This window comes from Pseudochaenichthys georgianus, chromosome 19, assembly GCF_902827115.2.
Source record: "Pseudochaenichthys georgianus chromosome 19, fPseGeo1.2, whole genome shotgun sequence".
NCBI classification, from domain to species: domain Eukaryota; kingdom Metazoa; phylum Chordata; class Actinopteri; order Perciformes; family Channichthyidae; genus Pseudochaenichthys; species Pseudochaenichthys georgianus.
Window position 1 is genome coordinate 1,330,139 of NC_047521.1, and position 13,839 is coordinate 1,343,977.

The 13,839-nt window shown below is 45.2% G+C and overlaps 1 protein-coding gene and 1 long non-coding RNA gene across 2 annotated transcripts in view; one reads left to right on the forward strand and one right to left on the reverse strand.

The window, feature by feature from the left end:
• Positions 1–13,441, forward strand: part of LOC117464540 (uncharacterized) — a 26,840-nt gene extending 13,399 nt beyond the window's left edge. Inside the window, exons 2-4 of the long non-coding RNA XR_004554099.2 lie at positions 12,104–12,205; positions 12,367–12,494; positions 12,573–13,441. This is a non-coding gene — a long non-coding RNA (uncharacterized lncRNA). The remainder of the gene's footprint in view (positions 1–12,103; positions 12,206–12,366; positions 12,495–12,572) is intronic.
• ryr2a (ryanodine receptor 2a (cardiac)) overlaps positions 1–13,839 on the reverse strand; it is a 321,872-nt gene that overhangs the window by 239,515 nt on the left and 68,518 nt on the right. The gene's annotated exons all lie outside the window — the stretch shown is intronic.

The window sequence follows — 13,839 nt, forward strand, 5'->3', positions numbered from 1 at the left end:
TTTATTTGTTAGATTAGAACGTAATCTATGAACTATTTTAGATTAAAAAAATAAAATATTATTTGTTGGGGAAAAAAAAAAAAAGCCGCCATGCGGCTCTCCCCTTCCCCCTCTTCCCCGGACGGGGGAGACGGGGTCGGAGCGAGAGTCAGAGGTGGCGGTCGAGCACGTGGTCCCCTTCTCCGTGGCCACGGCGCTACCGGCATTGGGAGGCATCATGCTGGAGCTGCCGGAAATATTCGGCAAGGCAGCAGCATGTAGAGGTCTCCCCGTTCCACGAGTACGGGAGAGGGTGGCTCTGGATGACATGGCGGGCGTGTTTTCCCGGGTGCAGACGGGCAGGAGTGATCTGATCTGGCCGCGCTTCCCCGCCATTAGGCGGTATCAGGAAGGTGCAGCGGCGAACCCGAGGAGCTTGAGGGCTCTGGTGGCCTCCCTTGTCCCCTTCACCAAGGTGGAGGGTTTCACAGATGAGGTTTTCCCAACCACCCCCGCTCTGGAACCGAGCTTAACGGCATTGTTCGGGGTAAGACAGGCCAACTTGGTCGCCGGACGGCGCCCTATGTTGGCCGACCCCAAGGACCAGTATGTCGCCCGCCAGGCTGACCGGGCGCACTAGTGTGCGTTCCAGGCGTCAGCAGCGGAAAACAACATCGCTTTGCTGACCAACTCGGTGGTGACGTTGGTCGAGCGATCCACCACCGTGGCTCCAGAGGAGTCGGAGGAGATCGCTAAGGCGGCCAGCACGGCGCTCACGCTGTGTGCAGCCGTGGCAGTGTCCCAGGCGAGGATTACGGCATGGATGACACAGATCCAGCGTCACCTCTGGTTACAGCAGGCAGCGGTCACAGAGCCAGTCAGGAAGGTCTTACTGGACGCTCCGATCAGCTCGGACGGGCTGTTCGGGCCCCAGTTCCTGACCATGGTTGATTCCATGAAGGCGGCTTCGGAGCAGGCAGAGGACATCCGCCAGCACGTCGGTTGGCTCCAGCCAGCGGTGAAGCAGCAGCGACACCAGCGGCAGCAGCAGCAACCAACCCGGCCACAGCGGCAGACGGACAGACACCAGCAGCAACAGCAGCCGAGGCGTCAGAATTGTCCGTCAGCGGCGGCTGGGGCACCGACCCGCACCTCCAGGGCACCGTCCCGCACCGACGGGCCCCCACCAGAGAGGGGGGGTAAGAGGGGAGTGAGGTACTCCCGTTCGGCGGCTACTCCACGAGAGCCACCGAAAAAACAAAACCGACCTTGACGGTTTGAGGGGGAGTGTGATCGAAATAAAAGTTGTTTATTTCCTAACACGTGGTCTGAGTCATCAGTTACACATGTGTGTCACATATCCCCCACCCTGGGGTTAATAGCCAGCCGGGTTCGGTACAAAAGCCTGCGCTATTTAATCTATCGATTAATAAGCTGCGGAGCACAATAATTACACCAACTGCCTCCAATCTGATGATTAGTAGGCGGCATGGTTCGCGACAGATTTCTGATGGTTATGACTCTTCGGTTATTAAACCACAGACCTCGCGGCATTCTTCTGTCCGAGATACGCCACCTATACACGGTCATAATAAGCCCATGAGAGCAGTTCAAAGGGATACAGGTGACATGCCTAACATCCCGAGAACAGTGTCTTGCGCTCCAAGCAGAGCTACGGGAACTCCTGTTGAAAGAGACTATTTCCAGGGTTCCCCAGGAGGAAGAAAATCAGGGGTATTACTCCCGCTATTTTCTTATCCCGAAAAAGACAGGGGGAATGAGACCCACTTACTTCCATGTGCCATCATTCCGAAACACAGGACATTCCTGAGGTTTTCATTCCAGGGAATAGGCCGTCTGCCGTTCGGCTATTCCCTGGCTCCTCGTACTTTTTCAAAGTGTGTAGAGACGGCGCTGCAGCCGCTACACAGAGGAGGAATGAGAGTACTTTTTACCTGGACGACCTGCTGCTGCTGGCTCGCTCCAGGGAGGAAGCGGCTTTACAGACGGTATACTCATATCGCATCTGTCAAAGCTGGGTTTCATGATCAACTGGGAAAAGAGCTGTCCTGTTCCAGCCCAGAGTATTGTTTACCTGGGGGTGGAATTGAACTCAGCCCACATGAGAGCACGACTCTCACGGCAGAGAGTGGAAACGCTGACAGCTCTCCTTCAACGTGTCATACCACGCAGCGTGGTGACGCTGGAAAAGTCCCCACGTCCTGTCAGAGGGGGTTCCCCTGGGCAGAGTTACGTCACACACCTCGGTGTTCACAGACGCATCTCTCTCAGGGTGGGGAGGAACGTGCATGTCACATGTTTTTCCACATAAATGTGCTGGAATTGATCTCCGTACGGAGAGTAATTCAGCACTTTTCCCCGTTGCTGCGGAATCAGCATGTGTTGATTCGCACAGACAACAAAGCCGCGGCGGCCTACAGGGCAGGACACACCGCCACTCATCCCCTGAGCGTGTACACGCCTCATGATGACAGCCGGAGTGAAACGCAGCGTGTGGAGGCTTCCTCGCAGCCTTCCTCGCAGCCCTTTCGCCTCACGGGAGGCTGAGTGCCCCAGCGGCACGGCATCAGGGCTCGCTGCAGAATTCTGCTGGTTTTAATTTAACCTATCGGTTAATACACTGCAGAGCTCGCTAATTAAGCCGGCTGCCACTAATCTGTTGATTAAGTAGACCGCAGGGCTCGCTGCAGACGCCTGCCGGTTTTAACCCCTGTTAATAACCTACAGAGCTCGCAGCATTCCTCTGTCCGAGATACGCCTCGTACACACGGCCTTATTAAACACATGAACGCCGTTATAACGCTTCATGTGGGCAGCACTGCACACACCTCCATCCATCCCCTGAGCGTGTACGCGCCTCATGATGAGAGTCGGAGTGAGACGCAGCGTGTGGAGGCCCCCGCCTTGGGTTGCCTCACGGGCAGCGGCGGCAGGGGCTCTGGCGTGGCTCGTCACCATGACCACCACAAACACATCTCGAGCACGTGCGCCCGCTCTCAGAGTGGCAGTGCGCGGGTCTGATGGACAGATGGATGAGCAGGCTGATCAGCAGAGGAGACGTCCTGCAGTTCGCCTCCCCCCCCCCCCCCCCCCCCACAGTTCAATGGGATACAGGAAACACTCCTGTCCTCCCAGAAGCTATGTCTTGCGCTCCAATCCGAGCCGCTGGAACTCCTGTTGAAACAGGATATCTCCAGGGTTCCTCAAAGGGAGGAAAATCAGGGGTTTTCACTCCCGTTATTTTTCTAATCCCGAAAAAGACTGGGGTAATGAGACATCCTCGATCTGTCAGTATTCCACATGCTGATGATCAAACAGGTGCTGGAATGTGTTCACCAGGACGACTGGTTCACTTCCACCTGAAGGATGCACACTTCCACCTGAAGGATGCACACTTCCACCTGAAGGATGCATACTTCCACCTGAAGGATGCATACTTCCACGTACCCCTCATCCCGAAACACAGGAAATTCCTGCATTTTCTCATTTCAGGGAATATCAGACCAGACAATCGTCTGCCGTCGGATATTTCCTAGCTCCTCCCATTTTTGTGTAGAGAAGGCTGGAGCCACTACACAGAGGAGGGGATGAGAGTGGGGTTTCCTCTGGACGACCTGCTATTTGCTGGCTCACTCCAGGGAGGAAGTCGCTTTCCAGACGGTACATCTCGTATCGCATCTGTCAAGCCTGGGTTTCATAAGAAATTGGAAGAAGATAAACTCAGCCAGCAGAGCGCGGCTCTCGCGGCAGCGAGTGGAGGAACTGACAGCTCTCCTCAAGCATGTCACAACCCACACAGCCCTCTCTGACGCAGCTGCTCGGCGTTGGCGTCAGCTGGTCACGTGGTGATCCCCCGGGGTCTCTTCCAACAGGGGGACACTCCAGAGGTGGTTCATTTGCTGCAGAAGCCTGCTGTTTTAAACCTATTGGTTTATAAACTGCAGAGCTCGCGGCATTCCTCTGCCCCAGATATGCCTCCTACACACGGTCATAATAAATCCACGAGCACCGTTATAACGCCTCGTGTGGACAGCATACACATACCTCTCATCCTCTGGGCGTGTACGCGCCTCATGGCGAGAGACGGAGTGAAATGCAGCGTGTGGAAACTCCCTCGCAGCCCTTTGCCTAAAAGTGTGAGGCGGTGTCGCAGGCGTATGTCTCGGTAGAGCCCCGGAGAACATGCGCACTCCACCAGAGGAATTCCTCCTCCGCGGCTTTGCACGGAGGAATGTCAGTGGAAGATATTTGCACGGCTGCATCTTGGTCTTCCCCCTGTTCATTTATTCAATTGTATTTGAGGGATGTTTCCCTTTCCTCTATGACGCACCCCGTACTGGGTGTCCTGTCAGAGTGAGTGACGTCAGGGAGCCAGCTGAGCGCCTCTCTCCTGCCTCTCGGCACACAGAGAGCGGCCTTTTCCCCTCGTAGGAGAGGGATGTTCCCTTCCTCTAATACACTTCGTACGAAGTGTCTGATTAGAGTGAGTAACGTCAGGGATCCAGCTGGGCGCTCTCCTACCTGGCTGGCGCGGAGAGAGCGGCTGTTCCCCCTCTATGATCGCAGGATAAGGTGGGACCTTCGTCTCTACTTCTCACAGCGGTCGGAATGTATTGTTCCCAGCCTTCACCCCGTCAGGAAAACAGGTATGTTTGCTATGTTCCAGGGACGGTGATGCGCCATTACGCATGGCACAACAGGCAGGGGGTGTTATTGAGCAGGTGTGTCTGTTCTTCTAGTGCCGGGTGGACCCAGTGGGGCGCAGACTACATCATGCTTCGCCCTTAACCCAATAGCGATAGCCTTAGAGGGCGAAGCCATATACGAAATAGAACTGGGGTTACCTACTGTAACCCAGCTTCTATGAGTAATGGCGCAGCCCTCTAAGCGCTGGGCCCCACTGGCTCTACGAATAGCTGAAGAAAAGTTATATTGTATAGGAGCAGATTGCCCGGCCACCTTCCTATTTATACCGGAAGGAGGCCCGAGGGTGGAGCCCACCTAGCGGGTGGGCGTGGACTACAAGTGTTTCAGTGCTGCGCGGGGGCGCAGAGGGATAACCCAATAGCGATAGCCTTAGAGGGCTGCGCCATTACTCATAGAAGCTGGGTTACAGTAGGTAACCCCAGTTATCTTCGTCACATGGACCAACAGGAAAAAGACGCACAGGGAAATGTGAGTTTCTCTAAGACTTACTATGTTCAAAGTGTGTAAATTGTTCTCCAGCATTTTAATTGTAACAATGGAATAAGTAAATATTGTCAGAAAGTAAAGCATGGACTAAATTGGTAAAGAGTGAGGTGAAGGACAAAGGACATGAAGTATTATAACCCAAGATGATTAGGTGCATGTTGTAGGGGGAGAATATGAAGATGAAAAATGTAAATACAGCTTACAAACTTATAACAGAAACTATATTTCCAAATCAGACTTTAAACTGCAATTACAGTTTCTGTTCCTGAGCAGCCTGTTTAATGTTTTAGTGAAAACTCTAAAAATGCATAAATGTGTGTAAATATTTAGAGTGTTAAAATCAGGTTAAAATGCAATAAAAAGAGGTGTGTCCTATTCAGCCAGTGTAGTTCTTTGACCCAGCACTGATTTTGAGTGATTAGGTCACATGACCTGGAAGGTATTGAAGAAATAAGCTCATTTTTCCATCAAAATATTAATATAAAATATGTAAAGTATTAAAATGCAATAAAAAGAGGTGTGTCCTATGCAGCCAGTGTCGTTATTTGACCCAGCATTGATTTTGAGTGAATCGGTCACATGACCTGGAAGGTATTGAAGAAATAAGCTAATTTTCCCATCAAAATATTAATATAAAATATTTAGAATGTATAAATGCGATAAAAAGAGCTACGTCCTATTCAACCAGTGTAGTTCTTTGACCCAACATTGATTGTGAGTGAATCGGTCACATGACCTGGAAGGTATTGAAGAAATAAGCTCATTTGTCCATCAAAATATTAATATAAAATATTTAGAGTGTTAAAATACAATAAAAAGAGGTGTGTCCTATGCAGCCAGTGTAGTTATTTGACCCAGCACTGATTTTGAGTGATTAGGTCACATGACCTGGAAGGTATTGAAGAAATAAGCAAAATAATGATGCCGTAAAAGTATTAAAGTATTAAAATGCAATAAATGTATGCTCTAGAGTGAATTTGCTTCACATTCACACGATCGAGAAGCTGTCGATTTATTAAAAAGAATATTTTTCTTGTCTAATTGTAAAAGTCATTTGTTGATGTTCCCTAAGTGAAAGCCTCGTTTCACGGAGAAGATCTCCCCGTTAAACTGAGGCTGCTGGCGGGTCCGGGAAACTGACGCTGCTGGCAGGTCCGCGAATGTCCGTTGAATATCCAACCTAAAACTAAATTCACCGCGGTTGCAGATACTCCGACAAGATGAGGCGTATACTTCTATTTAACTTATTTGTATACCTTTTAAGACCCTTTCCATACGTTTTAAGACCTCATCGCCACTTTGAGTTTTAACCGGTTACATTGGCGACACACTTTACCTCACATTTACTATATACAGTATTGATTGTCCTTCCTCCTTATCTTCCAACCATTTGGACGCAAACCTGCATTTCCATAACGATGTTGTTTAACAACCGGCGTAAACAGACCTTCGCGCGCTACCAAGCAGTGAGTGTGCGATGTCCTGTTCAGATTAGGGCTGCACGATTTTGGGAAAAAATATAATTGAGATTTTTCTGACAAATATTGCGATTCGATTTGCGATATTTGTTTTTAAGCGACCCAACGGAAGTTTATTGTAAAATGCGACCATATCTCCGGCTAGGAAGTTCGCATCAACATGCTCCCGTCTAGCACCCCCGCAGTCCGAGCTACGAGTGAAAGAACTAAAGTTACATAAAACTTCCGTTGGGTTGCTTTAAAGTCAAGCTTCAGTTTAAGATTCACCCTGTAATAGATGTAACACATGTGATGGAGGATTACTAACCTGACTCAGATGCTTTGTTTCACCAAACCATCTGAAGCCATTTGGAAAGGGCAGGCACTTTCAAAAGCACTTGGCAGGTGATTGGATCAATCTGTCTATCACCTTCTATCATGGGCCACTTCTGATTGGTTAACAATGGCTGGTACATGTGGAGCACAGCACTTCTGATTGGTGTGGATGACTGACACACAAGAAGATCAAAACAAAACAAACAAAAAATGTATAAAAAATAAAAAGAATATGTAAAAAAAATCGCAGGCCTTCATTTTCGCTAAATTGATTTATCAACTTTTAATACTTTTTAAGACCCCGCGAACACCATGTTTGTAAAACGCCTATAAAGATTACAGTTGTACAGATGTTTGTATGCATGTAGTAGTGACATGGTTTTAGAAGACACACCTCTAGTTACTGTCTGATAACACCTTCTTTCTTTTTTTTTAGAAATGAAAGCTCTAATTAATGTGGACAGAATTTACAGGGAAATTAAAGTAATGGGATTAGGAAATTAATGATATACAGTAAGGAATAACTGACAACACATTGGAGGGTAACTTCTCATGGCTGGATCTGTGGATGATGCTCTTACTTTCTTATCAACACTTTTTTCGGGGCGGTGGTGGCGAAGTCGATAGGGACTTGGCTTGGGAACTGGAAGGTCACCAGTTCAAGTCCCGGCAAGACCAAGTGCTACCGAGGTGTCCCTGAGCAAGGCACCGTTCCCCACATTGCTCCCCGGGCGCCGTTCAAAATGGCAGCACACTGTTCCTAACACTAGGATGGGTCAAATGCAGAGAAATAATTTCCCCACGAGGGATTAATAAAAGTTCATCTTTCTTTTTCCAGCTGGTGTAAACAGCAGTTTACTAGTACATTAAAAGTCTTATTTGAATCCCAGAACAAATCAGATTTTACCGCGGTTACATAGGTATAATGCCAGGCTAGCTTATAATTCAACAGACAATCATGAAGGAGTTGGAACATACAGAACATCCAGGTCTGAATGCCGGGAATCGTATTGTAATCGCAATTATGATTTTGGCTTGCAATGATTATGAAAACAACATAATTGAAATGAAACGATTTTTTTTTTTGTATTGGTTTTTCAATTGAATTAGACTTAGAGTTCAGGGTAACTGACTGTTAAAAACACTTTTTTTTTTCAATAAATTGATGTTTCCAAAGTAAATGGATAATCGTTTTTTAATAATCGTGATATCAGTTATTGGCCCAAATAATCGAGAAGCCCTAAATGCCGGGGCAATCTGTGTTTGTAAAATCTAATGAAAGATTTGAATAAATAAATGAAGGCTTATTTCTTTAAAGGCTCTGCCACTAGAAGTGCATACAGACTTTAAGAAGTAGCCACACAGTGAGGGTCTCTCCCAGGGGGGCATTGCATAGTCTGCTGCAGTGCTTCCCTCTGCAGCTTGATGATGTTGGTGGATAGCAGGCTTCTGGCCAACATACCATACAGGCAGAATGCATCTTTATAGATTCAGCTGAATGTAATTCAATGTAATATATTTCCTTTGGGGAACATTGTAGCAGTCAATTCATCGCACGCACGCACACACACACACACGCACGCGCACACACACACACACACACACACACGTCCTAATGAATTCAGCACATACAGTAACAGTACCCAATAGTGCACACACTATGAGTAGACGGGCTTTCTAATATAATTAACTTTAATAATGCCCTAGCAGGCAAATATAATGACACACACACATGGACACACACAGACACACACACTTCATGCAGATGCCAGGTTGCTGTCAGCAGTAGTTTGCAGCCTTCTATATAGAGAGAGAGAGAGAGAGAGAGAGAGAGAGAGAGAGAGAGAGAGAGAGAGAGAGAGAGAGAGAGAGAGAGAGAGAGAGAGAGAGAGAGAGAGAGAGAGATGTTCAATGGCAGTCGGTGATGGATAAAGTACTTGGATCCTTTACTTAAAGGGGACCTATCATGCAAAATGCACTTTTGTACGTCTTTTATACATGCATATGTGTCCCCGGTATGTCAGGGAACTCACCAAGTGTCAGCAAACACAACCCTCTCTCTTTTCCTGGAGATCTGATACAGACTGATACAGAATTGAAATATATCTGACATCAGAAACAAGGAGCTCCGCATATATGGGCAACTCTCCACCTATCAGGGGAATGGGGGGTTGCCGTGGCATGGTAGCAGCATGGTAACAGCATGGTAACAGCATGGTAACAGCATGGTAACATGACGCTCGTGCCTCGCCCCCCTCCTTTGTAGGGGGGCGTGGTCAGCTGCAGCTCATTTGCCACAGAATCAGCCCTTGCAAAAACAGGGCTGGAATACAGCAAATAGAGCTAAATGAGGCATGGATAAAATGCATGATCTGTTTGGTATTTTGAAAAAAAAACTTCACAGACATGTTTTATATAGGTATATATGGCCCTAAAATATTTTATTCAAATATAGCATGATAGGTCCACTTTAAGTAAACGTACAAATACTAAAGTCATAAAATATTCCGTTACAAGTGAAAATCCAGAATTGAATAGTTTTCTTTAGAGAAAGTACTAAAGTATTAACATCCAGTGACTTAAGTACAAAAAGTAAAAGTATTCATCTGGCACATTGGCCAATATAAAAGTGAACTTCAAGTTAAAAAAATGAAAGTACTCGTTATGCAGAATGGATCTTCTGACAGTATTTGATCATTGTGTATAATATATGATCCTGTTTTTATACATGTAAGAGCATTTTAGTGTTGTACGTTGTCTTTGTGGACCAACTTTACATCTTGAAATACTAGTAACATTTACAATATTTGCCTCTGAAATGTAACAGAGTATAACAAAATGATTTAGGTACAGTACTTGAGTAAATGTACTTAGTTACTTTCCACCACTGATGTAGATTTAAGACAGAAGTTGTAACTGCAATACAGCATGTGTGTGTAAGGTTGGAGCCCAGTCATTTTGAATTGCAATGGAAACCATTAGACATGTGACCGTATGATCACATAGAGAAGGCCTTTATGGAGGTCAAAACCCAGCACACACACCTGTACTGTTGCTGCTGATAATCCCTTCATTTGGCAAAAAGGAAATAGCAGTGAGGAAAGAAACACAGCAAATAGCAGTGGTGGAATGCAATAAAGTACATTTACTCAAGTACTTGACTTGAGTACTATTTCGAGGTACTTGTACTTTCCTTGAGTATTTTCAATTGAAGTTACTTAATACATTTAATCCACTACATTTTAGAAGCCACTATTGTAGCCTACTTGTACTCCTCTACATTTATCTGACAGCTTTAGTTCCTTTACAATTACAGATTATTAGCTGAAAAAAATATATAACCCACTAACTAAACGTTGTCATATTAACTTGAATAATATGACAACAGGTGCAATTGTCCCACAGCAGTTTATAAAGTCATTCAATTAGCACCTTTACCAGCTATGATAAACACATAAAAGCAGCGATTAGAAATTGCAGTAATTTAATATATAAGATATATTGATGGGCCATTTTAAGTTATTTTTTTATGCTTGTAATTTTGTACTTTTACATAAGTGCGATGCAGAACTTTTATTTGTAAAAGAGTATTTTATAAATGTGGTCTAGATATCCATCTCTGGTGGGGATGAGATTCTGGTGTACTTACTGACGCTGCCTCTAAACTAGATGGGTTACATTTTACATTTTGTTCCAGTGGTATACTGATTACTCTAAGCCAGTGGTTCTCAAACTTTTTTCAATAATGTACCCCCTTTGAAAAAAAAAGTCAGCCAAGTACCCCCTGATCAGCGCAAAATCAATTTGTTAAGGAAAAAATGCCTATATAAAGAGGTACTGCACCATCAGTGTCTGATTTATTAAAACAACAACCTTGTAACTGAGAAACACTTAAATGCTACATTTCAAATGTTTACAATCTATCACTAAATTCATGGCCAACCAATTTTAACATCATGCAATAACACTAAGACGACATTAGTTGCATTGAACTGATCTTTTTAATAAGTTGTACAATGTAGTGAAACATGGGCTTGAGCTTCACTGAGGACCTTGGTCATTCTGACAGGGAGGCAAACTGCGGTTATTACACTTCTCGTTTTGAAATATGTGTAACTGTTAATATAAAACCCACACTGCTCAAACTTTGTTACCTTTCCTAAAATTAGTATATTTATTTTGGGGCGTGGGGAATGAAGAGAAAAAAAGATATGAGCATGGGATTTTGACCCCTCATATAAACATATGCATAATGCTGCGCTATACTTTGCGGCCACACGCCGTTGCCAAGCAACGCTTATTGTTTTGGTCCTTTGATAAGCAGGTAGTCAAATCATTGACTAGAACTAGCTAGATCTGATAGATTTGGACAAAAACGCGAGTGAAGTATAACCGGACGCGAGTGAGAGATCAGAGCAGCTGCTGCTGACGGAGAACACGCAGCTCTTCCGGATCACAGCTCCGCGCTGTGACGGACCGGTGAGCGGACCAAAATACACGAAGAGTTAGACCTAACACACTTAGCTAGTTTATCTACTCTGGAACTAGCTAAACTAGTTATAAATATATTTATTCTTTACTGTCGGATCACTTATTACAGGTACAGCGAGCTGCACGAGACTGACGGGCTGTCAGGAGAGGGAGAGGAAAAGAGAGCACCCCGTTTATTTTCCCCATTCTATTATCCAGAATTACTGTGAACTGAATAAAGTAGTTACTATTAGTAGTTTGTTTAAATGCATTACTTATGTTGTTTTTTTCATTAACATAAAATAAATCTCACGTACCCCCTGCAGTACTGCAACGTACCCCTAGGGGTCCGCGTACCCCCATTTGAGAACCACTGCTCTAAGCTAAAGTGTGTAGTGTGTTCATACTGGAAGAGGGATAATGTCAAATAAATTACGAATATAGGGAGTGTGCATACTAAAATAAAATAAACCTAATGAACACTGGAGATCTTTACCATCGCAAAGCAGGTATGTTCAGTTTAAAATAGCACTAATTATCTTTTGTTCGATATATATGGATTACTCATTAATAAAGGAAACCTTACATAGTCCTTCTCAGCAGTAAACTAAACGCACTCAACTTCTGTTTTCTGTTTGTCCCTGCAGCTTTTGGTGGCTTTGGATGCACTGAAGGGTCTATGTGTCATGCATACAGATATCAAACCAGAAAGCATCATGTGGCCCAACCAGCTAGACCCGCCCTTTAGAGTAAGTTGATAGACTTTGGCCTCGATTGTTCATCTTCCCAAGTCCACACTGGTATGGCGCTTCAGCTAGTAGGGTAGAATGAGTTCATTTAACCATCCACATTGTTCTCTTGGTCCTCTACAACTGCTGACAAAGATCTAATCTCTGGGCTTCCTTCTCAGACCTCCAGAAGTTGCCCTCGGCCTCCCGTTCACAGGGGCTATCGATGTGCGGGGAGTCGGCTGCATCTTGGCCTTCCTCTCTCTAACTGGCTGATAATCTCTTCCCTGTCGACTATGAATATCAGATGGTAGGTCAGCTACCTCAGACAAAGGTCCAGACACTTTTTTCAGAATGTCTTCTGTAACTCTGTCTATGTTGTCTGCAGATGAAGTTCATGGTGGAGGTTCTGGGTCAGCCAGAGGACCACATGCTCCGTGCTGGCATATATACAAAGTACTTCTTCATTGAGGAAATGGCCGCTCACCATCAAACATGGAGGCTTATGGGAGTACCCATGTTCTTCTTTGTTTTTAGTTGCACGTATATATTGTGTTCCTTAATATGCCTGATGAATTTACAGCTGCCACAAAATACAGGCAGAAGAGCAGGATAGCTCCATTGACCTCCTGAGCTCTTTGGATGTACTTGTCCATATGTGTCCTCTTTGCTGTGTTGTATAAGTAAAGACTGAAACGGGACCAGTTTAAAATATGTGTCTGAGAGTTGGGGTTGCATCAACTGACCTTTATATGTTTTCAAATCCAGAATCATCCTGAAGAGGAGGTTGCTGAAGTTGAGGACAGGATGGCTTTTGTGGACCTCCTCAAACAGCTTCTGCATGTCACGATCTGTCTGTGTTGTGTTTTGTCTTGTCTTTTTCTGTCTTTGGTTTCATGTTTTATTTTGAAAAGTCTTGAAAAGTGTGATTAGTCTTGTGTGTAGTTAACTTCTGGTTGTTCTGCCTGTCTTTGTTGGTTCATTGTTTGTCATTGACTGTGTTCTTTTTTTTTCTTTTTTTTTTCCCCCTTTATTTATACAGATAAATCCCATTGAGATCATTGATCTCTTTTCCAAGGGAGACCTGTTCAAGTAGTTCCACATGAAACATAAACAGAACAACAAAAGGACATCATACAGCATCATTTACATAACTATCCACATGCAGGTACCAATAGCTTCTGATTGAGTAGCATCCGACCGAGCTTTAAAAACATTTAGTGGCACCAGATTGTTCAGTTTCCATTTAATTTGCAGACTATTCCAAGACAGAGGAGCTGCGCATCTAAAAGCTGTCTTCCCTAAGACAGTCCTAGCAGTTGGCACATTTAATAAAACCACAGCATTCGATCTCAGGCAGTAGCCACTTACAATTCTCCGTGAGATCAGGGAGCAGATATAAGATGGAAGTTTCCCTAGCATGGCTTTGTATATAAAAATGTACCAGTGACTGAGCCTCCGTACAGTTAGTGAAAGCAAACCAGCCCTTGCATACAGGGTACAGTGATGGGTTAATGCTTTACAGTTTGTCACAAATCTCAGTGCACTGTGATACGCAGCATCTAACTTGACCAGGCAATAGGCAGGTGCATTCATATAGACCAGATCCCCATAGTCCAGCACAGGTCAAAAGGTCACAGTGACTAGCCTTTTCC